The sequence below is a fragment of the Rhinoderma darwinii genome, chromosome 2, assembly GCF_050947455.1.
Source record: "Rhinoderma darwinii isolate aRhiDar2 chromosome 2, aRhiDar2.hap1, whole genome shotgun sequence".
Taxonomy (NCBI): Eukaryota; Metazoa; Chordata; class Amphibia; order Anura; family Rhinodermatidae; genus Rhinoderma; species Rhinoderma darwinii.
Window position 1 is genome coordinate 110,319,817 of NC_134688.1, and position 26,982 is coordinate 110,346,798.

At 41.9% G+C, this 26,982-nt stretch overlaps 1 protein-coding gene across 4 annotated transcripts in view; it reads left to right on the forward strand.

Annotated features, from left to right (window-relative positions):
- SARNP (SAP domain containing ribonucleoprotein) overlaps positions 1-26,982 on the forward strand; it is a 133,103-nt gene that overhangs the window by 67,771 nt on the left and 38,350 nt on the right. The gene's annotated exons all lie outside the window — the stretch shown is intronic.

Sequence of the window (26,982 nt, forward strand, 5' to 3'; positions counted from 1 at the left end):
TTACTTTTTTACTTTGGAGTATGTTAAACATTTTTCTTTTTCAAAATGTCTTGCAGATATTTATTTATATGTACAATCTTTAGTGAGCTGTTTTTAGTAAAAAAGAAAAAGCCACAAATCTTGCTTTATTGGACGAATACATCACTTTTACATGGGACATGTAATGCAAATTTCAATATACCCATAAGCACTGGGCAGTTTTGAAATAAAGTTTTTGGTTATTTGTTATCCTAATCTCAATGTAGATATCGGGATGATAATGGTTTTTGGCCCTATTCACACAGCGTTTTTGGATGGGGAAACCGCGTAAAAAAAATTGCCGAAATCGGCCCCCGTTTATTCCAATGGGAGGCAGAGGCGTTTTTTTTTTCTTTCCTGAGTGGCTTTTGTCCGATACCGGGGGTGGGGGGAACCAGCAGGTCCTTTCTTGCAGCGGCTTCCGCCTCTGACCTCCCATTGAAATCAAATCCGTAGGAGGCGGAAAAAACCCTGCAGCACTAGTGTCCACGTGTTTTTCGCAGCATTTTTTGCGGTCCTTGCATTAGCTTCAATGGCCACGGGCGAAAACCGCAGAGAAAAAAAAAGCACAGGCAGCTAAAAATCTCTAAAGGTATTCAGAGGCAGATTTATTTATTTTTTTCTGCCTGCAAAAAACTGTGAACAGGGCCTTCATAAGGATTTTAAAAGTATACACCCCAAGCATCATAACCATGAAAGCCTTCATTCACATCTGCGTCAGGGCTCCATTCTGACTTTCCATCAGAACGGATCCCTGACTGAAACACCATTGATTTCAATGGTGACAGATCTGGTTCATATGGGAACCCTTGCACAACTGAGACAAACGGAAACAATTTGCATCGGATCAGTCACCATTTAACCCCTTCCCGACATTTGACGTACATGTACGTCATGGAAAGTACTGACTTCCCGCATCTTGCCGTACATGTACGTCAAACGTTTGGCACCGGCTCAGAAGCTGAGCCGGTCCCATCATCACCGGATCTCAGCTGTATCTTACAGCTGACATCCGACTGTAACGGCGGGGACCGAAATTAGCTTCGATCCCCGCCATTAACCCCTTAAGTGCAGCGCTCAAACGCGATCGCTGCACTTAAGGTGTTTGCAGCTCATCGGAACCCCAGTAATGAAATTGCCGGGGTTCCGGTGGCTGCAATGGCAACCGGAGGCCTAATACTGGCCTCCTGGTCTGCCTAGCACCGAAGCCGGTCAAGATCCGCCCGGCGGCGGAGCCTGATCGGCTTCCGTAGCTGCCGGCAAGATGGCGCCGGGTCAGGAGCTGATCCGGCGTCATCAGCGGTGGAAGTCAGCTGTACTGTACAGCTGACATCCACCTGTAACGGCAGGAACCGGAGCTAGCTCCGATCCCTGCCATTAACCCCTTCGATGCAGCAATCGAAAGCGATTGCTGCATCGTAGCGGTTACAAGCAGATCGCCAGCCCTGACAGGCAATCGGGACTGGCGACTGCTGTTATGGCAACAGGAGACACAATGGTCTCCTGCTCTGCCATTACGGAAGCCGATTTAGGCCCCGCCGGGAGGCGAAGCCTAAACGGCTTGCTGTCAGTGAATGACTGACAGATCTAATACATTGCACTACATAGGTAGTGCAATGTATTAGAAAAAAAAAAATCTGACCGTTGGACCTTCAAGTCCCCTAGTGGGACTTGAGAAAAAGTGTAAAAAAAGTATAAAAAAGTGTAAAAAAAAGTGCAAAAAATAAAAGTTTGAAAACAATAAAAGTTTCAAGTAATCAAATAACACACAATCCCCCTTTTACTCTTATCAAGTCCTTTATTATTGAAAAATAATAATAAACCATATGTATTTGGTATCGCCACGACCGTAACGACCGGAGGTATCAAAATATTATATTATTTATTGCACGCGGTGAACAGCGTAAAAAAAACCCGTAAAAAACGTTACCAGAGTTTCTGTTTTTTAGTCACTTTGCCCTACAAATATTACAATAAAAAGTGATCAAAAAGTCGCACGTATCCAAAAATGGTACCTATAAAAACTATAGCTCGTCCCGCAAAAAACAAGCCCTCATACAACTCCGTCGACAAAAAAATTAAAACGTTATGGTTCTCACAACTTGGCGACAGAAAAAATACATTCTTTTTACAAAAGTAATTTTATTGTGCAAAAAGTTGTAAAACATAAAAAAGTTCTATAAATGAGGTATCGCCGGAATCGTACTGACCCGCAGAATAAAGGTAACATGTAGTTTATAATGCGTGGTGAACTCTGTATAAAAAAAAAAACAAAAAAAGCTGTGCCAGAATTGCGTTTTTTGGTTTACCTGGCATCCCAAAAAATAGGATAAAAGGTGATCAAAAAGTCACATGTACCCCAAAATGGTACCAATAATAACTACAGCTCGTCCCGCAACAAACCAGCCCTCATACCGCTACGTCTATGAAAAATAAAATTAGTTATGGCTCCAATAAGTCAGGAAATAAAAAAATATGCAGTTGTGCCCGAGGAGAACATTTCTTCTGTTTCAAGAGGCGATTTATCAAGGACCTAAAATTAGGGAACCAGGAAGGGAGGGCCCAATCATATCCGATGGAAGCGACGGTGCCCGTATTATACCAGGATAATACTTTCCCAGCAAAATTCCCCAAACTACAAAGGCGCGGAGTGTGGACCAAAAGGGGGATAAGAAATGACACCATTTATCAGTGCGACACCGGCCTGTGCAGAAAGGATTGCTTCACAGCGTAACACACATCTATGGATTATTTTTATTTTTTTATACCACCTGACTATGCCCCTTATATACTCCGCCCCGCTTACATGTACCCCCACATTATAAAACACCAGCAATACTCAAACAAATATAGTACCAAGCAAAATCCGCTCTCCAAAAGCCAAATGGTGCTCCCTCGGCCCTGAACCCTACAGCGTGCCCAAACAGCAGTTTCCTTCAACATATATGGCACCGTCATACCCGTGAGAACCCTTTTAACAATTTTTGTGGTGTGTGTCTCCAGCGTCATAAGCTGGGCATGACATATTTGCCACTGAATGGCATATCTAGGGAAAAATATAAATTTTTAATTTGCACCATCCGCAGCGCATTCATTTATGGAAAAGACCTGTGGGGTGAAAATGCTCACTACACCCCTTAATAAATGCCTTGAGGGGTGCAGTTCCATAATGGGGTCACTTATCAGGGGTTTCTTTTTATTATTTCACATCTGAGCCTCTGCAGTTGTGAACCAATACTTTGTAAATCGCCAAATTAGGCCTCCACTCCGCATGGTACTCTTCACTTCTGAGCCCTGTCATATGTCCAGACAAAAGATTAGGGCCACATGTAGGGTGTTTCTAAAACCGGGAAACACCGCATAATAATTAGAGAGCTGTCTTGTTATGGTGGCACAAGCCGGGCACCACATATTGGCATATCTATGGAAAAAAATCCCATTTTCACTCTGCAACATTGAGCGCACACTAATTTCTACAAAACACCTGCAGGGTTAAAATGCTTACTACACCCCTTGGTAAATGCATTGAGGGGTGTAGTTTACAAAATGGGGTCACTTCTGGGGGGTTTCCACTGTTTTGGGCCCACAGGTGCCCAGAAACCAATCCAGCAACATCTGCACTCCAAATGGCGGTCCTTCCCTTCTGAGCCCTGCCGTTTGCCCAAACAGCAGTTTATGACCACATATGGGGTATTGCCGTACTCGGGAGAAATAGCTTTACAAATGTTGGGTTCTTTTTTTCCTTTATTTGTTGAGAAAATGAAAAAAATTTGCGCTAAAGCTACGTCTTATTGAAGAAAAAGGACTGTTTTTATTTTCACTGCCTAATTCTAATAAATTCTATGAAACATCTGTGGGGTCAAAATGCTCACTACACCCCTAGATGCATTCTTCAAGAGGTGTAGTTTCCTAAATGGAGTCCCTTTTTGGGCGTTTTCATTGTTTTGTCCCCTCAGGGGCTTTGCAAATGTGACCTGGCCTCCGCAAATCATTCCTGCTAAATGTGATCTCAAAAAGTCAAATAGTGCTCTTTCCCTTCTAAGCCCTGCCGTGTGTCCAAACAGCCGTTTATTACCACATGTGGGGTATTGTTTTACTCGGGAGAAATTGCTTTACAAATTTTGTGGTGCTTTTTCTCCTTTAGTCCTTCTGGAAATGAGAAAAAATTAGCTAAACCTACATTTTCTTTGAAAAAATGTAGATTATTATTTTCAGGGCCTACTTCCAATAATTTCTGCAAAAAAACTGGTGTCAAATCGCTCACTATACCCCTAGATAATTTCCTCAATGGGTGTTGTTTCCAAAATGGGGTCACTTGTGGGGGGTTTCCACTGTTTTGTCCCCTCAGGGGCTTTGTAAATGTAACATGGCCTCCGCAAACCATTCCTGCTAAATTTGAGTTCCAAAAGCCAAATGGCGCTCTTTCCCTTCTCAGCCTCGCCGTGTGTCCAAACAGCCGTTTATTACCACATGTGGGGTACTGTTTTACTCGGGAGAAATTTCTTTACAAATTTTATGGTGATTTTTCTCCTTTAGTCCTTGTGGAAATGAAAAAAAATTAGCTAAACCTACATTTTATTTGAAAAAATGTAGATTTTCATTTTCACAGCCTACTTGCAAAAATTTCTGCAAAAAACCTGTGGGGTCAAAATGCTCACTATACCCCTAGATAATTTCCTCAAGGGGTATAGTTTCCAAAATGGGGTCACTTGTTTGGGGTTTTCACTGTTTTGTCCCCTCAGGGGCTTTGTAAATGTGACATGGCCTCCGCAAACCATTCCTGCTAAATGTGAACTCCAAAAGCCAAATGGCGCTCTTTCCCTTCTCAGCCACGCCGTGTCTCCAAACAACCGTTTATTACCACATGTGAGGTATTGTTTTACTCGGGAGAAATTGCTTTACAAATTTTGCGGTGCTTTTTCTCCTTTAGTCCTTGTGGAAATGAGAAAAAAAATCGCTAAACCTACATTTTCTTTGAAGAAATGTTGATTTTAATTTTCACGGCCTACTTCCAATAATTTCTGTAAAAAACCTGTGCGGTGAAAATGCTCACTACACCCCTAGATAATTTCCTTGAGGTGTCTAGTTTCCCAGATGGGGTCACTTTTGGGGGATTTTGACTGTTTTGGCACCGCAAGAGCCCTTCAAACCTGACATGGTGCCTAAAATATATTCTAACAAAAATAAGGCCCCAAAATCCACTAGGTGCTCCTTTGCTTCTGAGGCCGGTGTTTCAGTCCAGTAGCACGCTACGGCCACATGTGGGATATTTCCTAAAACTGCAAAAACTGGGCAACAAATATTGAGTTGCATTTCTCTGGTAAAACCTTCTGTGTTATAAAAAAAATTGTATTAAAAATGTATTTCTGCAGAAAAATATGAAATTTGTAAATTTCACCTCTACTTTGCTTTAATTCCTGTGAAATGTTTAAAGGGTTAAGACATTTTCTAAATGCTGTTTTGAATACTTTGAGGGGTGAAGTTTTTAAAATGGGGTGACTTTTTTGGGGTTTCTAATATATAAGGCCCTCAAAACCACTTCACAACTGAACTGGCCCCTGTAAAAATAGCCTTTTGAAATTTTCTTGAAAATGTGAGAAATTGCTGCTAAAGTTCTAAGCCTTGTGAGGTCATAGAAAAATAAAAGGATGTTCAAAAAACGATGCCAATCTAAAGTAGACATATGGGGGATGTTAATTAGCAACAATTTTGTGTATTATAACTGCCTGTCTTACAAGCAGATACATTTAAATTGAGAAAAATGCTAATTTTTGCAATTTTTCGCTAAATTTTGGTGTTTTTCACAATTAAATACTGAACATATCGAGCAAATTTTGCCAGTAACATAAAGTCCAATGTGTCACGAGAAAACAATCTCAGAATCGCTTGGATAGGTGAAAGCATTCCGGAGTTATTACCACATAAAGTGACACATGTCAGATTTGAAAAATGAGGCTCTGTCAGGAAGGTCAAAAGTGGCTAAAGAGGGAAGGGGTTAAATCAATGGTGATGCAAACGGAAGTCTATGGTTTCGGTTTGTTTGTCAGGGTGCCGTCCTGACGGGAAGTTCCGACGGAACGCCAGAAGGGAGCCCTGACGCAGATGTGAACGAAGCCTTAGAGATAATTTCTCCTGTTTGCAAACTACACTCTTGCATTATGTTTACTCCTCTTCCTGTTAATAAACTATTTCCATTCCCCTGACCCCTATCAGACAGGAATGAACCTTGTTGTAATTTCATACTTACGAGCAGGTATGTCAGTCTTCGGAAACCTCCCCCTATATATTTGTCTTTTTTTTTTGGTACAAATATTTTTAGTATGTAATTAGAAACGTTTTGGTATTTTTAATTAGGTCCTTTCATAAACGTTAGGCCTCATGTGCACGGCTGTGATTTTCAGGTCTGCCTGCAGCGGACTGTCATCCGCGAGCCGCCCGCAAATCGCAAGCCATGAACATGGCCAAGGCTATTATTTTCAAGGAACCCGACTCACAGAACACAGCCATAATAAGACATGTCCATTCTTTCTGCGGTGCGGGCTCCCGGGCCATGCACGGGCCCGTTAATACTACGGTCGTGTGCATGGCCCCATAGAAATGAATGGGGCCGCAATTCTCCCGTGGATTTTCGGCGGAGTTGCGGATGCAAAAGCACGTTCGTTTGCATGAGGCCTTAAGCTTGCATATGCGTATAAGCAGCTTTTGAGATAAAGCATAACCTTATTTAAGCCAATGTGCACCAAGAGTACCTACTGCAATATTAAGGCTTCTGAGGAGTATTGTGCTTTTTCTTATCAGTGTATTTCCTGCTGCATACCAAGGAATCAGGTTTAGAAAGCCCTTTCTAACCTGAAAGGCTTCAACCTCCTCACCCCTCCATCTCCCCCTTTTTTAATTCTTCTTAATGAGGACATATTTTAAACGTGGTCCCTGCGGAATTGTGGCCACTCGTTGCGGAAGATTAGCTGCTCCAAGCTGGCAGGCAAAATATCTGATGACGTTTTTTTGTGGCAGGCCAGAGGCAGAGGTCAGCAGTCCTGCGGGGATAATGTGTGTGTACAAAATATCTACAGAAGCGGGTGGGGGACAAGAGAAGAATGGGTATAATTGTTTCAGGTTCACATACGTGCTTAATTATCATTTTTATGATTTTTTTTAATTTTTTTTCACCTGCTTTATTTCTGTAGCATTAGGAAATCTAAGGTTTTTAGATCTGTCAGTGTGTAAGAATTATTATCCAAGTGGAATAGAGAAACAACCAGGTGTTGTAGGCCTATAATACACTTTTGTGATATTTTCATGAGCCTTACACCTTTTAGTATCAACTTTAATATTGTCAAAATTGCACAGAAAAGCAGTACATTTTTATTCTTTAAATAGTTTGTAATTTATATCTCGTGTGTGCGTGTGATATCAGATAAAACATGAGTACCTATCACCAGACACAGACTATCCGTTTTATGTGAAAAATCAATAGCCCGCCAAGAAATACATTTCTTATTTTTTTTACAGGCTATGTAAACCTTATAAAAGCGATATTTTATTTTTAAATAAAAAGGTCAATCGGTGTGTTTTGTACAACTTTAGAATTAGTTTTCATTAAAAATTATTTTTACGTTTTGAGATTCAGCTGCTTTTGTATTCTGCATATAGAGCAGCTGAATCCTGTAGCCATCAGGTCTGCGGGATTGACTTGCTCATTGTCAGCGGGGCCTGTGTGTCTCATACTGATATGCAGGGGGGGGGGGGGGGTTCTGTTTCTTTTTGTGCAGTCTATTTAGAAAAATTATTTTCTTTTTGGATGACTACTGATATTTCACATATAATTGATAGCCTGTGTCTGGTGGTAGGTACTCTTTAAAGCCACCTGCCTTATATTGTATAGGTCCCCCTCTTGACTTCAAAAGCGCTCTGACCCGCCGAGGCATAGATTCCACAAGATCTCTTTAGATGTCCTGTGGCAACAAAATGTTAGTCATGGGGTCTCAAACACGCCGGCCGCATGCGGCCTCTGAGGCTTTCATCTGCGAGAGAGGAGAGAGCAGGCCAAAGGAGGAGTGTGCCGGTGCTCCTTCATGATGTCCCAGAGCAGAGCTTATACTAGCGCTCTGCTCCGGGACTCCTGCTCTGGGGAAGCCCCTGACATTACTGTCTATATATGGTCAGTGATGTCAGGAGCAGAGCTGGAGTCCCAGGCAGAGCGCTAGTAGCTCTCTGCCCGGGACTCTGACTCTGGGCTTGCCCCTGACATCATTGTTCATATATGGACTGTGATGTCAGGGGCTTCCCCAGAGTTCTTGAGTAGAGCCTATACTAGTGCTCTGCTCTGGGACTCCGGCTGTGGGGTTGCCCCTGACATCACATTCCGGTCTAGGAGGATCGCCTGACGTCACGGTCCATGGACAGTGACTTCAGGGGCTCCTCCAGCAGAGGAATCCCCGGCCTAAGCATCGGCAACACTCTGACTGGGGACTCCCCTACTAGAGGCAGCCATCTACAGGGAGTTGTGTGTGTGTGTGTGACATTTATCTACAGAGGGCACTGTGGCATTTAGCTACAGAGGGGCTGCCCAATCTTGATATTCTTGTGTCTGCCAAACGCTGCCAACTGAGCAGCCAGACCTAATTTAGCGACACTTAAACTGGAAAACCAGATTGTTAAAATAAGCATGTGGAGTAAACGCACAAATTTCCGATAAGTTTAAACCTAGCGCTATTAGTATAGTAATGTAATATTATTGCATTAATGTAGTATTATTATAGTAATGTAGTATTGTTATAAATGTATCAGTGTACGGACTCCATAGAAAGTCTATGTGCCTGTAGTCCGATGCATCGGCTTTCTGGAAAAAAGCCGAACAGACCCGAAGCGGGTCAGCGCTCACACGAGCGCTTCAGCTGCTTCGTTCTAGCAATTGGTGAGGGTTCAGTTCTCAGACTCCCATTAATCCAAACTTCTGACAAGTCACTATGACATGTCAGAAGTTTGTCAAACGTTTAGCTACACTTTAAGTCATGAGGTAGAGCCTTCATGGTCAGGACTTGTTTTCCTGTTGTTAGCAAGGTCACCATCCTAGTCAACACCCTGCGAGTGCAGGGGAACTAGGCAGTTTTCTGCAGTGAATTTACCTCATCGCCGGGCACGTAATTGGGGGGCATCCGCAGGTAGAGTGCCAATAACCCCACTATATGTTCAAGATTACGGAAGAGGTTACCTTGTGCACACCCGTAGACTACAGAGGGTGAGTATCAACCTCCCAAACCTGGGCGAAGCCAAGACATTCTTGAGAAATGTTTGCAGTGTGCCAGGGCGCATTATCCTGCAAAGAGGCCACTGACTTTGGGGAATTTTCGTTGCCCTGAAAATGTTTTTGACATGTGCCACCTACCTAAACACTGTTGCAGACCAAAGTAACAGCCACATGGTGGCCGAGACACAAAGTTTCCCAGCAGAACATTGCCCAGAACATCACACTTTCCCTGCCAGTTAGCCTACTTATACTGTATCTTGGTGCCGTCTTCCCCAGGTAAGCAACGCATGTGCAGCCAGCAGTCCACATGACGTAAAAGCAAACATGATTCATTAGACCAGGCCACATTCTTTCATGGTCCAGTTCTGAAGATTACCTGTACATTTTAGTTGCTTTTGGCGATTTACATGGGTCAGCATGGGCATTCTAACCGGTCTGTGGCTACATAGCCCTAATTGCAACAAGCTGAGATGTACGGTGTTGTGACAACATTTTTATCGTAGCCAACAGTTACTCTTTCATCAATATGTGCTACAGTATCTCGTCTATGGGATCGGACCAAACAGGCTAGTCTTTGCTCCCCGCGTGCAATTACTGAGTCTTGGGCACCTGTCCCCTGCTGCTGCTGGTTCACCCATTGTCTTTCCTTGAACCACTATTAGTAGGTACTAACCACTGCTTCCCGGGGATACCCCATAAGACCTGGCCTTTTGGACATGCTCTGACCCAGTCCTCTAGCAATCACAATCATTTGGCCCTTGTCAAAGTTCAGGTCTTTCCACTTGCCCATTTTTCCTGCTTCCAACACCAACTTCATGAACTGACTGTTCACTTGCTGCCTAATATATCCCACTTCTTGACAGGCGCCATTGTAATGAAGAGAATCCATGTTATTCACATCACTTGTCAGTGGTTTTAATTGTGGTTTTATGGCTGAACGGTGAGTGTGATGAGATGTATATTGGTCCACAGCGGGATCATGACGATGGGACCACCCTTTATTAACTAAAGGCCCTTTTACACTGGCCAATTATCTGACAAACTGTCATTGATATAAAGCTTGTTGCCAATAATTGCCCTGTGTAAACAGGACAGCGATCAGAAGATGAACGAGCAAATGCTCGTTAATCTGCTGATCATATCGGTTTAAAAAAAGTAAAATATTCTCGTCTGTAGGGAGACGAGCTGCTGACATGATAGAACTGTATGGATAGTAACGAGCGCTCGTCCCCATACGAGCTCCTTCTGAAAGGTGTAAATCAGCGCCGATTAACGAGCGGTCTCGTTGATCGGCGCTCGTATACACACACACACACATCGGGCCATGTAAAAGTACCTTTAGACCGTCCATTTTTTTTTTTTAATGTGGAGTTACTTGGTGTCTCATGATCGTCCTGAGCCAGTCAAGAGTGTCCCATTTCTGAGGAGTTGTGGAGTGTATGTTACAAGCGCTGCTGACTGGCTAAAAGGGATCATGTGATACACCATGTGTGCCCCCCCTGCCCATATTTGGTAGTTTTGGGGGCTGTTTAGTTGGAATAGTATAACTATAATAAGATCAGGCTCTCTTTAATCACTGAAATGGATTCTTATGGTGGTGACGCAGTCTATATTTACATCAGTTATGTTTGGTAATCCAGGACACTCTTATGCATCTATTGATTTTAAATGTTACCTGGATTTGTAAATTCTGCAATTAACCGTATAGGAAGGCATTTAGTGGGTTAAATACATTTGATTAAACTTTTACCTCAATCTTGGAATGGGGAGACTGACCTTATTCTTAAAGGTCACCTGGTTCTTCTTTATCTATCCCTGCTGTGAGACAAAACTTGCCTTTGTGGCTGGCACACATACATCTTATCTCATCAACCTCCCCCTCTATTCTGGTTCAATGAACGTTTTGATGAGCCATTCAGCCTATTCTCCAGCCACCAACCCCGCTTGTCAGCGCATAGTGGTGTAAATTAAAACATAGAGGTGCACCGCATTACATGTAGCTAGTCCTTCCAGTTCTAAGCCTTTTATACCACCACCATGGAAACAATCCAAAGCCTGCTTCCTATGAAGCTACTCCCCCAAAGATCAGTCATTGCTGTCATCTCGTGACATGTGTCCAGCATATGCCGTGCAGTATGTAGAACAATGCCTTGCAGGAGCAGTCATGCACGCTGCATATCAAACGGAAAGAGCAACTAAGGTGAACTGTGCCACCTCTGCCATCAATGGCTAGATCTCTCCACCGCTAAACCAATGTACAGCAAAATCATTGAATTTAAAAAAAATCATGCTGCCTTAACTGTTAGTGCTATGTAACAATATTTTCTATAGTTCTAAATTTAAAAGATGTACACTGGAAATTGTTCCAGGTTATGGAATGTTCACATGTTTACTCTGCATATTCTGTATGAGTGGTCACTTTTGGTCAGCGGAATTTGTCTTCTAACTGTTTAGGGTTCATTGTTTGTGCATAGAGGCAATAGAATCCAGAATGTGTACGTGCAGTCCTATGCAAAATCAAGATCGCACGCTATTTTACCACACTGAGTTGTGCTAATTGACAGACTTGGCTGTGCTATAACTATGCACACCAAAGTGGAAATTCTTTTGCAGATAAATAATTTATTATATTTATAGGCAATGACAGTGTAGTGCGACGTTTCGGTCAATACCATGACCTTCCTCAGGCACTTAGTCAATGTATGATCCTGTATGGATGGCGCATTCGTATGGCGGCTGACCGCTATTGTTTGGCGCTAGTTTTAACAGTTACTAATGAATTGTCCATGTCTATAGACTTTAAAAAAAATAAAAATGGCTTAGGCTGGATTCATACTGTGTTGCACTTTGGTTTTTTTTCCACTTTAAGGTCAAATGCAGCGGCCAGATGTTACTTTTAAAGTCTGTAGTGTATTATTGAAAAGGCTACATACAAAACGTGATTTTTGGGTTCAGTGAAGTTTTTGTTTTTAAGACACCGCGAGCTCTAGGTATGGTGGGTTTTTTTCTGGAGTTTTTCTTATACGCTTCTCTTTTAGGACTTGCAACTTATACACAATTACACTAAAAAATAACCCACCAAAATCGCATGTTACATAAAAAAGTGGCGTTTTCTACATGCAATTTAAAATGTCAGGCAAAACCTTTGTGTGAAGGAGGCCTCATATAACCTATCTACGTGCTACAAGTTGTCATAATTCTGATGGTTTGAAAAAAATGCTCTTGCCAGTCCTGTTAGGGTGAAAGTAATTTATATAAATGCAAATTTTCTACACCACCCTATTAACAAAGGCAGATATCTTTCGGTCGACTAGACATCTCTGCTGCTCTAATCGCAGGGTCTAATGGGGCTTTCAAATGGCTCTCAGTCCACGCTCCGTTGCCTCTTTTCTCCTTCATGCAGAAGCCTAATCCAGAATAAGTTTCCCCCTCCCCTTCAACACCCTTACTACCTAAAAGTTCAGTAAAGCGTTCTCTATGCTACAAGTAAACTATGCTTTTGTTGCTTTAAATTAATTGCTTGTCATTCTACGTTGCTTGACTATAAATCTCAATTTAAAAAGTATGTTTTTGCCATGTGTTGGACATCGATGTTCTGGTTTCTTTTGGGCATTTAAGGAGGAGTTATTGTGTTTATTATGACAATTTATTCTGTCAAACTGACATCTCAACTAAACTATTCTCACTTCTCATTCTTTTCATGTAGTCCATATAGATTCTGCAATCTGCTGAAAGATTACTTCTCAAAATACACACTATAAGGCCCCATGAACACGACCGTAAAAAACCTCCGTTTTTGGGGGCAAAAATGGACCCATTGACTTTTTCATTGAACGCGGACAACTTTGAGTAGCGCTACGGGTGGGTGTCCGTGCCGTAGAAATGTTCCGAAAATTATGGAACATGTCCATTCTTTTGCATTTTCTGGGCCGTGCTCCCATACTTTTGTATGGGAGCACGGCCTGAAAATGCGGGTGGCAGTCGGCGGCCGGCCGTGCCCGCAATCGCGGGCCTTGATTGCGGGCACGGTCGTGTGCATGGGGCCTTAGGGTATGTTCAGACAGTTTTCTTTTGCAGGCAGAAAAATCTGCCTCAAAATTCCTTCAGGAATTTTGAGGCAGATTTTGACCTGGCTGCACATTTCTGCGTTTTATTTGTGGCGTTTTTTTCGGCCGCAGTCATTGAGCGACGCAGGCATAAAACGCAGTGAAAACCGCTTTCTTTGCCTCCCATTGATGTCAATGGGAGGTCAGAGACGGAAACGCCTGAAGAGCATAACGCTTCTTTTTCCCATGAGCTTTTTTTTTCTGCTCGCGGAAAAAACTCATCCACCTCCAATTGAAATCAATGGGAGGTGATTTTGGCAGTTTTTTGGCGCGGTCTCCACATCATAAACGGCGCCAAAAAACTTAGTGTGAACAAAGCCTAATAAATGTGAGTTGTTTTTTTTTATATATTTTTTTCCATATTCCTGCAATATATGAAAAAGGAGGTTTTCAAGCTTTTACCTAGAAGTTGAGCATCTTGGATATATTGTCATCCCATTGCCGGACAAGTGAGTGTGAGGTGCCGATGGATGATCATGGCAGCTGGCAGAGCTTAATTGGAGACTGTATAAAGTACGATACACTGCAATACATAAGTATTGCACAAGCGATCAAAAATTATTGCATGTTTAAGTCCCCTAGTGAGACCAAAAATTTTTTTTACAAAATATGTTGAATAAAGCTTTCAACGATATACCAAAAAAAAAAAAGAATTCCTTCCCGCCGCAGCCAGTTTTGACCTTCCGGACTGCCACATGTCTAAATTTATGTGGTAATAACTTTGGAATGCTTTCACCTATACAAGTGATTCTGAGATTGTTTGTTTGTTGTTTTGTTTTTGTTTTTTCTTCTGACACATTTGAATTTTTTTTTTTTTTTTTAACATTTTATTTTCGCTGTTTGTAAAACTACAGTCATAAGGCAGTGGGAAAAAATGGCCATTAAAAACAGATCAGCTGTCAGTTTTTCATGGCCGTTTTGCAATCAGTGTGTCTCAAATTTCATCCATTTCAAGTCTGTCTGACTTTTTTTTAATAGCCGTTTGACATCCATCCGGTTTTTTTTTTTTTTTGTTTTTTTTTTTACGGCCATGAAAAACTGATTTCACTTGTCAGGTTTTTTTTGGTGCCAACCCCCTGAAAACACCATAGTGCCCACGTAGTGTCATAGGACCCACTGTAGATGGTGCCACATTGCCCATGTAGATCACACCCCCCCTATAGATTGTGGCTCCCTCTAGGAGCAGAATCGTCTGGAACGCTCTAGCCGGGGATTCGGCTCCAGGCATATATGGACATTGACGTCAAGGGCTTTGAGATGCCGGAATCCTCGGCCAGAGCTCCAGCAAACGCTCTGGCTTGGCATTCCCGCATCTCAAAGCTCCTAAAGTCACTGTCGGAGCTTTCCCAAGACAGGAATCCTCGGCCAAAGAACTTGAGATGCCTGGCCGGGGACTCCATAGTTAAAAGCCCTGACTTCAAGGGCTTCCCCTGGCTCAGCGCTTAAAGTATCGATGTTCCTGGGGAGTCCTCTTGTGAGGGCCAGCATCCGTTTTTAACGGCCGTTACAAGGATTGAATCCTGAAAAACGGCTGTTAAAAACTGATCCATTGAGTTTTCACGGGCCATTAAATAACCAAACAAAAAAGCAGTTTAAATACTTCCATAGAACTTAATTGTTAAAATAAAAATCGCCATCATGTAGCCATTTTTCACTGCCGTGTGAATATAGCCCAAGGTAGCTAGATAGTAATACCACAAATGGGTTATAAAGTAGACATTAGGGGAATGTTCTTTAATGATTACATCATTTTTTGAACATTCTTTAACATTTTTTTTACGCTGTTTATTGTCTTATATATTTAGCAGTAATTTTTTCACTATTTCAAGAACCTTTTCAAAACCTATTTTTTAGGGACCAATATGGTTCTGAAGTGGCTTTGGGGAGTCTGTTAGAAACCCCATATAAATCACCCCATTTTAAAAATACACCTGTAAAGTATTCAAAATTGCATTTTGAAAGTTTCTTTACTCTTTAGGCAATTTACATGGATTTAAGCAAAGTTTGTTTGTTTTTTACAGATATTGAAGTTTTAATCTTTTTTTTTTTCTGTGACACCACATTTGTTAATAGAGATACACAACTCAATATTTATTAACCTGATTCTGACTTTTTTTTTTAGAAATATCCCATATGTGATCCTAGTATTCTACTTGACTGAAGCGCAGGCCTCAAAAGTTAAGTAGCACATTGTGGATTTTGGGCCTCCTCTTTAGGAGGTATTCCAGACAACGCTATAAATTTGCAGGGCCCTTGAGGTACCAAAACAAACACCCCCAATAAGACCCAATTTTGAGAACTACATCCCCCAAGGAATTAATCTATGAGTGCCAAGAGCATGTTTTTTTTTCCAAAAGGTTGTTTTTGGTTTTTAAAAATTTCATTTTTACAAGGAATAAAGGTTAAAAAGCACCCCAAACATTTTTAAAGCAATTTCTCCAGAGTTCGGCAAAAACCCAAATGTGATCATCATCTGCTGTTATGACACGCGGTAGGGCTCAGAAGCGAAGGAGCTCCATTTGGCTTTTGGATCGCAGATTTTGCTGGAATGGTCGCCATGTCACGCTTGCAAAGACCATGAGGTACAAAAACAGTGGAAACACCTTGTCGGCCATGACGTACAGTTATGTCAAATGTTGGCAAGAGCTTAAAGGTAAATCTCCCTTTTTCCCGTTATTTGCATAAACTAATGTAAACAACAAAACAACATGCCAGAATTGCTGGTTTTTGGTCACTGCAAAGAAAAGTAATCAAAAAGTCATATGTACTCAAGAACGGTACCAATAAAAATTACAGCTCTCCCTGCAATAAATAAGCCCTCACCGACTTACGACTAGGAAAAACCGTTATGGGTCTTAGAATATGGCAACACACAACTGTTTTTTTTCGTTTGTAAAAGTAGTAAGACCTACGCATAATACTTTTTTAACATATTTTTTAGTACATTCTATGGTACATTAAGGCCCTACTCACACGGCAGGGATAGTCGGCCGTGCGACGGCTGTTTATTTAACAGCCGTCACGGCCGCAGTAACTGCCTCCCCAGCCAATTTCAGGCCTGAACTAAGGGGGCTCCTTCTCCACTAAGCAACCAGCATGGAAGCACCAGGAGAAGCAGCAGGAGGCGCTGAACGATCAGACCCAGCAAGATCTTCCAGTCCGGTACTTTGAACGGCATGGGATATTCCAGGAAACATGGTAGGAGAAGCAACCTTTTTTTTCATTATTAATCTTGCCCTTCCTTTGTATATTACATGTTTCTTAGCCCATAAAGGGTCCCAGGAAAAAGTTAGCACATTCTGTTACCTGTTTTGTCTGTGTAGCAGGAAGCTGGCGGCTTCACATCAAACGTTTTAGGCCAGCTATGTTTAGATAAAATCCTGGCAGAGGAGTCCACTAGCCTTGCCACCAGCATTAAGGATATGATACGAACCGAGGTTAGGAATTCCCATTAAGCTTTTAAAAAGAAGCATGACATTCCTAGTACCTCTGGTAAAACAAGATAGGGCCTCGGTGTATCTTGCTCTTCTAGTGAGGAGGTTGGTATGTTTGAGGAAGAGGGGGAGCTAGGCTCTTCTGAGAATTCCTCCGATGAAGACGGGTGGGAGGGGTGGAAAGAACCCTTTTTTTTTTTTTTTTTTTTTTTTTTTTTTTTTTTCCCAGTTGACGTGGTTCAGCTCCTTAACCCATTAAGGACGCAGCCTAGTTTGGGCTTTAACCCCTTCCCGCAAAATCACGTACAGTTACATCATGGGAACTGTTTTTTATTTAACGCGAAGGAGATGGAGCTAGTTCAGGAGCTGAGCCAGCGCCATCACCGCCGGGTGCCTGCTGTATGTTACAGCTGGCACCTTGATGTAACGGCTCGGACCGGAGCTAGCCTCCGATCCGGCTGATTAACCCCTCACATGCTGCGTTGAATAGAGATTGCAGCATGTCAGGAGTTTTTAGCCACCGGCACCCCAGCAACGTGATCGCTGGGTTGCCGGTGGCTGCAAAGGTGATCGGAGGCCTAATACTTACTTCCTTGTCTGGCAGCAACAGAAGCCTATGCCGCTCCCGGCGGTGGGGCCTAAAAGTCTTCCGGTACCATCGGCAAGATGGCTCCGCTTCCTGCTCAGAAGCTGAGCCGGCATAATCAGCAGTGGGTGTCCGCTGTATGTTACAGCGGACACCCCGATGTAATGGCAGGAACCGGCGCTAGCTCCGATTCCTGCCATTAACCGCTTCGGTTCAGCGATCCAATGCGATCGCTGTATCTTAGCGGTTTGTAGCAAATCGTCAGCCTGACATGCGATAGCAAGGCTGGCGACTGCTACTATGGCAACAGGAGGCCTAACAATGGCCTCCTGTCTGCCATTACGGAAGCCAATTAGGCCCTGCCCGTAGGCGGAGCCTGGTCGGCTTGTAGTCAGTGAACAGGTAGTGCAATGTATTAGAACATCAAACAAGCAGTTGGATCTTCAAGTCCCCTAGTGGGACTAAAGAAAAGTGTAAAAATAAAATTTGTAAAAAATGCAATAAAAGTTTCAAGTAATAAAATAAAATTCAATCTCCCCCTTTTTCCCTTATCAAGTCAATTATTATTGAAAAAAATAATAAACCATACATATTTGGTATCGCTGCGACCGTAACGACCTGAACTACAAAAATATTATGTTATTTATCCCGCTCAGTGAACGCCATTAAAAAAAAAAACTAAAAAGTACTGCCATAATTTCAGTTTATTTGGTCACTTTGTATTCCAAAAATTGAAATAAAAAGTGATCAAAAAGTCGCATGTATCCAAAAATGGTACCTATAAAAACTATAGCTCGTCTCGCAAAAAACAAGCCCTCCTACAGCTTCATCGACAAAAAAAATTAAGTTATGGCTCTCCCAACACGGGGACAATTTTATTGTGCAAAAAGTTGTAAAAACAAAGTTCTATAAACTAGGTATCGCCGGAATCTGACTGACCCGCAGAAAAAGTTAACATGTAATTTATTTTGCGTGATGAACGCTATATAAAAAGAACTAAAAAAGAAAAGCCAGAATTGCTGTGTTTTTTCTTTTTTGTCACATTGCCTCCCAAAAAAAAGGATAAAAAGTCGCACGTACCAATAAGAACTACAGCTCGTCCCGCAAAAAAACAGGCCTCATACCACTAAGTTTATGAAAAAATAAAATAAGTTAAGGCTCCAATAAGTCAGGAAAGAAAAATATCCAGTTGTGCAGCCCCATGGAGAACACTACTTCTGTTTCAAGAGACGAATTATCAAGGCACTAAAATTAGGGAACCAGGCGGGGGCGCCCGTATTCTAACAGGACAACACATCCCAGCAAAATTCCCCAAGCTACAAATGTGCGGAGTGTTGACCTAAAGGGGGATAAGGAAGGACATTTATCAGTGCGACACCGGCCTGTGCAGAAAGGATTGTGTCACAGCGTAACACACATCTATGCATTTTATTATTTTTTTTACCTTATTATACCACCTGACTTTGCCACTGATGTACTCTGCCCAGCTCACATATGCCCCACATTATAAACGGAAACACCAGTAAGACTCAAAACAAAACTACTGCCAAGCAAAATCCACGCTCCAAAAGCCAAATGGCGCTACCTCCCTTCTGAACCCTACAGCGTGCCCAAACAGCAGTTTACTTCCACATATATGGCATCGCCATACCCGGGAGAACCCTTTTTAACTATTTTTGGTGTGTCCCCATTGGCACAAGCTGGGCACGACCTATTTGCCACTGAAATTGCATATCTAGGGAAAAATTTTACTTTTTACTTGGCACCTTCCGCAGCGCAATCATTTATGGAAAAGACCTGTGGGGTGAAAATGCTCACTACACCCCATAATAAATGCCTTGAGGGGTGCAGTTTCCAAAATGGGGTCACTTCTCAGGGGTTTCTTTTTATTATTTCACATCAGAGCCTCTGCAATTGTGAACCAATACTGTGTAAGTCGCCAAATTAGGCCTCAATTTTACATGGTGCTCTTTCACTCCTGAGCCTGGTCGAATGTCCAGGCAAAAGATTAGTGCCCCATGTAGGGTGTTTCTAAAACCGGGAAACACCGCATAATAATTAGGGAGCTGTCTTGTTATGGTGGCACAAGCTGGGCATCACATATTGACATATCCTATGGAAAAAAATCCCATTTTCACTCTGCAACATCGAGTGCACACCAATTTCTGCCAAACACTTGCGGGGTTAATATGCTCACTACACCCCTAGGTGAATACCTTGAGGGGTGTTGCTTCCAAAATGGGGTAACTTCTGGCGGGGATCCACTGTTTTGGTCCCACTGGGACTTTGCAAATGCGACACAGTGCCCAGAAACCAAATTCAGCAAAATCTGTACTCCAATAGCAAATGGCGCTCCTTCCCCTCAGCCGTATTCTGTGCCCAAACAGCAGTTTATGACCACGTGTGGGGTATTGCCGTACTCTGGAGAAATTGCTTTACAAGTGTTGGGGGTTCTTTTTTTCCTTTCTTTGTGAAAATGAAAAATTTTGCGCTAAAACGACATCTTATTGAAGAAAATTTTTTTTTTTTTTTTTCACTGCTCAATTCTAATAAAACCTAAAACACCTGTGGGGTCAAAATGCTAACTACACCCCTAGATGGATTCTCCAAGGGGGTTAGTTTCCTAAATGGAGTCACTTTTTTAGCGTTTTCACTGTTTTGGTCCCTTGGGGGCTTTGCAAATGTGACATGGCCTCTGCAAACCATTCCTGCTAAATTTGAGCTCCAAAAGCCAAATGGCGATCTATCCCTTCTAAGCCCTTCCGTGTGTCCAAACAGCTGTTTATGACCACATGTGGGGTATTGTTTTACTCGGGAGAAATTGCTTTACAAATGTGGTGCTTTTTCTCCTTTAGTCCTTGTGGAAATGATAAAAAAAATTAGCTAAACCTACATTTTCTTTGAAAAAAATGGAGATTTTAGTTTTCACGGCCTAATTCAATCATTTCTGGAAAAAACCTGTGAGGTCAAAACGCTCACTTTACCCCTAGATAATTTCCTCAAGGGGTGTTGTTTCCAAACTGGGGTCAATTTTGGGGGATTTCCACTGTTTTGGCACCGCAAGAGCCCTTCAAACCTGACAGGGTGCCTGGGATATTTCTAAAAACTGCAGAATCTGGGCAATAGATATTGAGTTGTATTTCTCTGGTAAACAAAAAAATAGCTTAAAAATGAATTTCTGCTAAAAAAAAAAAAAAAATGAAATTTGAAAATTTCACCTTTTAGGCCTCATGCACACGAACTTATATTTTTTTTACTCCCGTAAATACTGGCATAAATACGGCTCCTTGGTCACACGTATTCGACCCGTATTGCACCAGTATATACGGACTCGTGCCCGTAAATCCGGGTCCGGTGTCACCAGTATTCCACCCGTATTTACGGGCATGCTTTCGCTGCAATATTGCACTGCACTTATCGGCAGCCCCTTCTCCCTATCAGTGCAGGATAGAGAGAAGGGGCAGCCCTTTCTGAGGTAAAAGTAAAAGAAATTCATACTTACCCGGCCGTTGTCTTGGTGACTCGTCCCTCTTTCGACATCCAGCCCGACTTCCCTGGATGATGCGGTAGTCCATGTGACCGCTGCAGCCTGTGATTGGCTGCAGCGGTCACATGGGCTGAAACGTCATCCTGGGATGCCGGACTGGAGGAAGAAGCAGGGAGTTCTGGGTAAGTATGAACTTAAATTTTTTTTACACGTTGATTTTATATTGTAATCGGAAGTCACTGTCCAGGGTGCTGAAAGAGTTACTGCCGATCAGTTAACTCTTTCAGCACCCTGGACAGTGACTATCAACTGACGTCGCCTAGCAACGCTCCCGTAATTACGGGTGCACACACGTAGTCGCCCGTAATTACGGGAGCCCGATAGACTTCTATGGGCCTTCCCGTGCCGTAATTACGGCCTAAAATAAGACGTGTTCTATATTTTTCAACGGCCCGGGCACCTTCTCGTAAGCATACGGGGAGGTACCCGTGGCCAATAGAAGTCTATGGACCCGTATTTACGGGCCGTGATTACGGGCGTTTTTACGGTTGTGTGCATGGGGCCTTACATTGCTTTAATTCCTGTGAAACGTCTAAAGGGTTAAGAAACGTTCTAAATGCTGTTTTGAATATTTTGAGGGGTGAAGTATTTAAAATGGGGTGACTTAGTGAGGGTTTCTAATATATAAGGCCCTAAAAGCCGCTTCACAACTGAACTGGCCCCTGTAATAATAGCCTTTTGAAATTTTCCTGAAAATGTGAGAAATTGCTGCTAAATTTCTAAGCCTTGTAATATCCTAGGAAAATAAAAGGATGTTCAAAAAAACGATGCCAATCTAAAGTAGACATATGGGGATGTTAATTCGCAACAATTTTGTGTGGTATTACTATCAGTCTTGCCAGCAGATGCATTTAAATGTAAAAAAAATGCTAATTTTTTTTAATTTTTCACAAAATGTTGCTGTTTTTCACAATTAAATACTGAATATATCGAGCAAATTTTGCCAGTTACATAAAGTCCAATGTGTCACGAGAAAACCGTCTCAGGATCGCTTGGATAGGTAAAATCGTTCTGAAGTTATTACCACATAAAGGGTCGGATTTGAAAAATGAGGCTGTGTCCTGAAGGTAAAAAGTGGCCAAAGGGGTTAAGGCTCAGAGCCCATTTTTCAAATCTGACATCTGGTAAGAACTCTGGAGTGCTTCTACCTATCCAAGCGATTCTGAGATTTTCTCGTGAGACATTGGGCTTTATGTTAGTGGTAAAATTTGGTCGATCTATTCAGTGTTTGTGAAAAATAGCAAATTTTAGAGAAAATTTGGAAAAAATAGAATTTTTCTGAATTTAGACGTATCTGCTTGTAAGACAGATGGTTATACCACCCAAAATAGTTACTAGTTCACATTTCCCATATGTCTACTATATGTTGGCATCGTTTTTTGAACATTCTTTTATTTTTCTAGGACGTTACAAGGCTTAGAACATAAGCAGCAATTCCTCATATTTTGAATAAAATTTCAAAAGCCTTTTTTTTTTCTAAGTTATCAGAGAAGTTCTGAAGTGGCTTTGAGGGGCCTATACATTAGAAACCCCCATAAAACACCCCATTTTAAAAACTAGACCCCTCAAAGTATTCATAACAGCATTTAGAAAGTTTATTAACCCTTTAGGTGTTTTACAGTAATTTAAAGCAAATTTACAAATGTCTTTTTTTGTCAGAAAATCCTTTTTCGATTTTTAATTTGTTTTTTTTTCTGTAAAACAGAAGGTTTTACCAGAGAATTGCAATTCAATAATTATTGCCCAGATTTTGTAGTTTTTAGAAATATCCAACATGTGGCCTTAGTGTGGTAATTGACTGAAGCACCAGCCTCAGAAGCAAAGGAGCACCTAGAGGATTTTGAGGCCTCCTTTTTATTAGGCACCGGTTTGAAGAGGTCTTGTCATGCCAAAACAGTGGAAACCCCCCAAAAGTGACCCTATTTGGCAAACTACCCCCTCAAGGGACTTATCGAGTGGTCTAGTGGGCATGTAGACCCCACAGGTTTTTTTGCTGCATTTTATGGAAATAGGCTGTGCAATTGAAAATCTAATTTTTCAGATTAAAAGGTACAAACATAAAATTTTGACAAGGTATAAAGGAGAAAAAGCCCCCCAACATTTGTAAAGGAATTTCTCCCGATTACGACAATACCCCATATGTGGTCATAAACTGCTGGTTGGAGAAACAGCAGGGCTCAAAGGCATGAGCGCTATTTGGCATGTAGATTTTGCTGGATTGGTTTCTGGGCACCATGTCGCATTTGCAGAGCTTCTGAGGTATCAGTACTGGGGAAACCCCTTAACAGTGACCCTGTTTTGGAAACTAGACTTGAGGAATTCATTGTAGTTTTCATGTGGTTCATGTGATCCGTTTTTATTCAATTTTTATTTTTATTTTTTGTACAGTGTTCACCGTGTGCTATAAATGACATATTCACTTTATTCTGCGGGGCGATACGATAACGGCGATACCATATGTTTCTAGTTTTTGGTTTTTTTCAGGTTTTATGCCGTTTGCACAATAAAATACTTTTTATAAAAAATAATGTACTTATTGTGTTGCCATATTCTAAGAGACAAAACCTTTTTTATTTTTCCATCACGAAAGCGGTGTGAAGACTTGTTTTTTGGGTAACTAACTATTTCGCTTAGTACCATTTTTAGCTACATGCGACTTTTTGATCTTTTTATTCAATTTTTTGGAAGGTGAGGTGACCCAAAAATTGTGATTCTGGTATGGGTTATTGTTTTCTTTTATGGCGTTTACTGCGTGGTATAAATAACGAAATACTCTTGTAGTTCAGGCCTTTATGGACGTGGCGATAACAATTATGTATAGCCTATTTGTTTTTTTTTAAATAATAATGAAGGATTGATAATGGAAAATGGGGATTTTTACTTTTATTACTTTTAAAATTTTCTTTGTTTATTTTTACCCAACTTTTTTTTTTCAACTTTTTTTATTTTGTCCCACTAGGGGACTTGAATGCAGGAGGCCCTGATCGCAATTCTATAATACACTGCACTACATGCGTAGTGCAGTGTATTAGAGCTGTCACCTACACGCCGACAGCAAGCATAGTTTTGTCAGGACCCACTAGGCTTCCGTAGATGGCATAGCCGGAGGCCATTGTTAGGCCTCTGGTTGCCATAGCAACCATCGCCGCCCGCCATCATATAGCGGGCCGTCGATGGTGGTTTAACCCCTAAGAAGCTGCGATCGCTATTGTACGTGGCTTCTAAGGAGTAAATCAGCAAGGACACCGCGATCGGTCCCTCCTGAAGGAGCTGCAGCAACTGCTGTATGTGATAGCAGTTGTCACAGTTCCTGTATGTGTCGGGAGGACGGCCGACAAAAAGTTCGTGAAACATGAACGGGATAAAAAAGAAACCAGAAAAACGATGCTGAGAATGGCTTTTTCTTATATTCACGCCGTGAAAATATATTTTTTCTATCCCCAAACTATTTTAAAAAAAAATAATACAATTTCTCCCGCATAAAACGAGGCCTCATACGGCCACGTCAATGAAAAAATAAAAACGTTATGGCTGCTGAAATGCAGAGAGGTAAAAACTGAAAAATTTAGCTGGTCATTAAGACCTTTTCAGGCACGGTCATTAGGGGGTTAAAGGTTTTCTTTTGTTCTCCCTGTGCTTACCTGGGACCGAAAGAGAGAGCGAAAAAAGTCACCAGTGTTTTCTCACCTTGACTTTAACAAAAAGTGTGTCTGCAGGAGTAATACTGGGTTAACACGTTTTGATATGCTTTTCTATGAGAGAACTCCTTTTTGGCTGCAACCTGAGAACCCAGCCTAAGGCCCCCATGCACACGACTGTAAAAAGTGACCCATTCACTTCTATTGACCACGGATACCTTACCGTGTATTTACGGGAAGGTGTCTGGGGGGCGTAGAAGTGTACCACAAAAGATAGGAAATGTCCTATCTTTTTTACTTTTTACGGACAGTGTTCCCATACTTTGTATGGGAGCACAGGCCGAAAATGCAGGCGGTTATAGGCAGCCGGCCAATTCCCCGCAATCGCAGCCCGCGACTATGGGCACTGCCGTGTGCATGGGGCCATAGAAATTGAAAAAAAATAATGTAAGAACCCAGCAGACCAACCATTCTGGAAGGGAAAAAAATAAATCTGTGGTGGCCATGTTACCAGGCCATGTGCCTGCACAATAGTATTTCAGTTCAAGGTTCCTACTTCTAGCCCTAGTGGCGTTTATGCCTGCACAGGGCGCAAATACAATTGAATACTATGGCGGAGCAGAGAGCGATGTTAGGCCTGCATCCTATAAAACTCTGCAGGCCGACGCAATGAGGTGACTGTATGGCACCGGCCTATGCAGGGGTCCTGTCTTGGCGTCTCTCAGACTACAGGCCTAATGTGGCTGATTATTTGGGGGTGCTATCTACAAGGGGTATTGTGTGGCGTTGTCTACAGGGGTCAATGTGTGGCAACTATATAAGGGGAACTGTGTAGCACTATCTACAGGGGGCAGATAAGCCTCGGATTTCTGCCACAGATCCACGGGTCGGAATTGCTATTGATATGAATACAGTCTTACTGATGGTGCTCAGCTTGGACCTTCACCTGACAAGCAGACCCAGGTAAATGGACCTTCACTAAAATTACTTGAGTACTCCTGTTCTATCTCATCACTACCACCATACTGCATTAGGTCGGGGAAGGGACCCATGGTGTCCATATGTCATTAAAACATATAGCACTAAAAATCTGGGATTACAGATTCCCTTTGGATATGACTTAGGGGAGTCGTGCTGAATTTTGAAGTGTTCTCTGGATAGTAGCAATGCATTTTTAATCACTGATTTTTAAAACGTTGTTTTCGGAGCTGCTATGTTGCCGCATTTTAGTTGATATTTAAGAATAAAGTCGTTAACATAAAGCTGACACATTTCATAATGTCACTTAGAGAGCAGCCGCTAGCAATGTGAAGACGATACTGTGAAAATTAATACAACTTTGTTTTATATTGTACCTTTTCATGATATATTTGTATCTGTAAAACTGAGCTACGACCCTTATGCCTCGTGCACACGACAATGTGCGCGGGTCGAGTTCCGTCCGTGATCTGTGGAAAGATAGGACATGTCCTATCTTTCCACAGGTCGGAGAATCTGGTCAGTTTTCATGGACCCGATTCACCCGCTATAGTGAATGGGTCCGTGAAGACTATCGGGTGCCACTCGGATGCCGTTAAAAACGGCCCGAGTGGCATATCGGTCGTGTGCAAGAGTGCCTAGAGTTTTAAATGTCTACATTTTTTTCTCTCATTACCTCTCCATGTTGAGTTGATAAACTGTGCTTTTGATAATGACGTATTGTAGCTTGGGTACCAGCTTTCTTTTTGTTGAACTTAGCTCTTTGTCTGTGCCAGTATCTGCATTCATTAAACAGGAATGTGATTGAAACTTATGAATATAACCCCCATTGATATTTGTTTTCAGTTTTTGTGGGGAAACCGATGAGTTTCCTTAATTTTATTTTTTCATAAACATCCTCTCCAAACAATGTTTCTCTGCAAGATCTTTATGAGCAAGTAATTGTTTCCGAAAAATACGGATCCCTCCTGTTTAGCCACTTTGTTTCTGTAAATCTTGCGGTGAGAAGGCTACATGACAGGAAGGGCAATGCTTAACCCTCACCATCTTGATGACATTTCATATAATAAGGAAATGATGACTTAACTACTGCCACGCCATTTTTTTTTTGTTCATTTTCCTCCCCGCCTTTCAAGAGCCATAACTTTGTTTTTGATTTTTGGATCAATATAGCTGCTGAGGGCTTGTTTTTTGCGGGACAAATTGTAGCTTTTAATGGCATCATTTCTTGTACCATAGAATGGACTAAAAAATATTTGACTATACAATATACTGGGAAACTAAAAAAACAAAACTGTTTGGGGTGGAATGGGAAAGAAACAGCGATTCCTCCATTGTTTTGGGGTTTTGTTTTTAATGTGATTAAAAAAAAATTGTTAACCTTATTTTGTGGGTCAATACAATTGTGTGTGTGTGTGTGTGTGT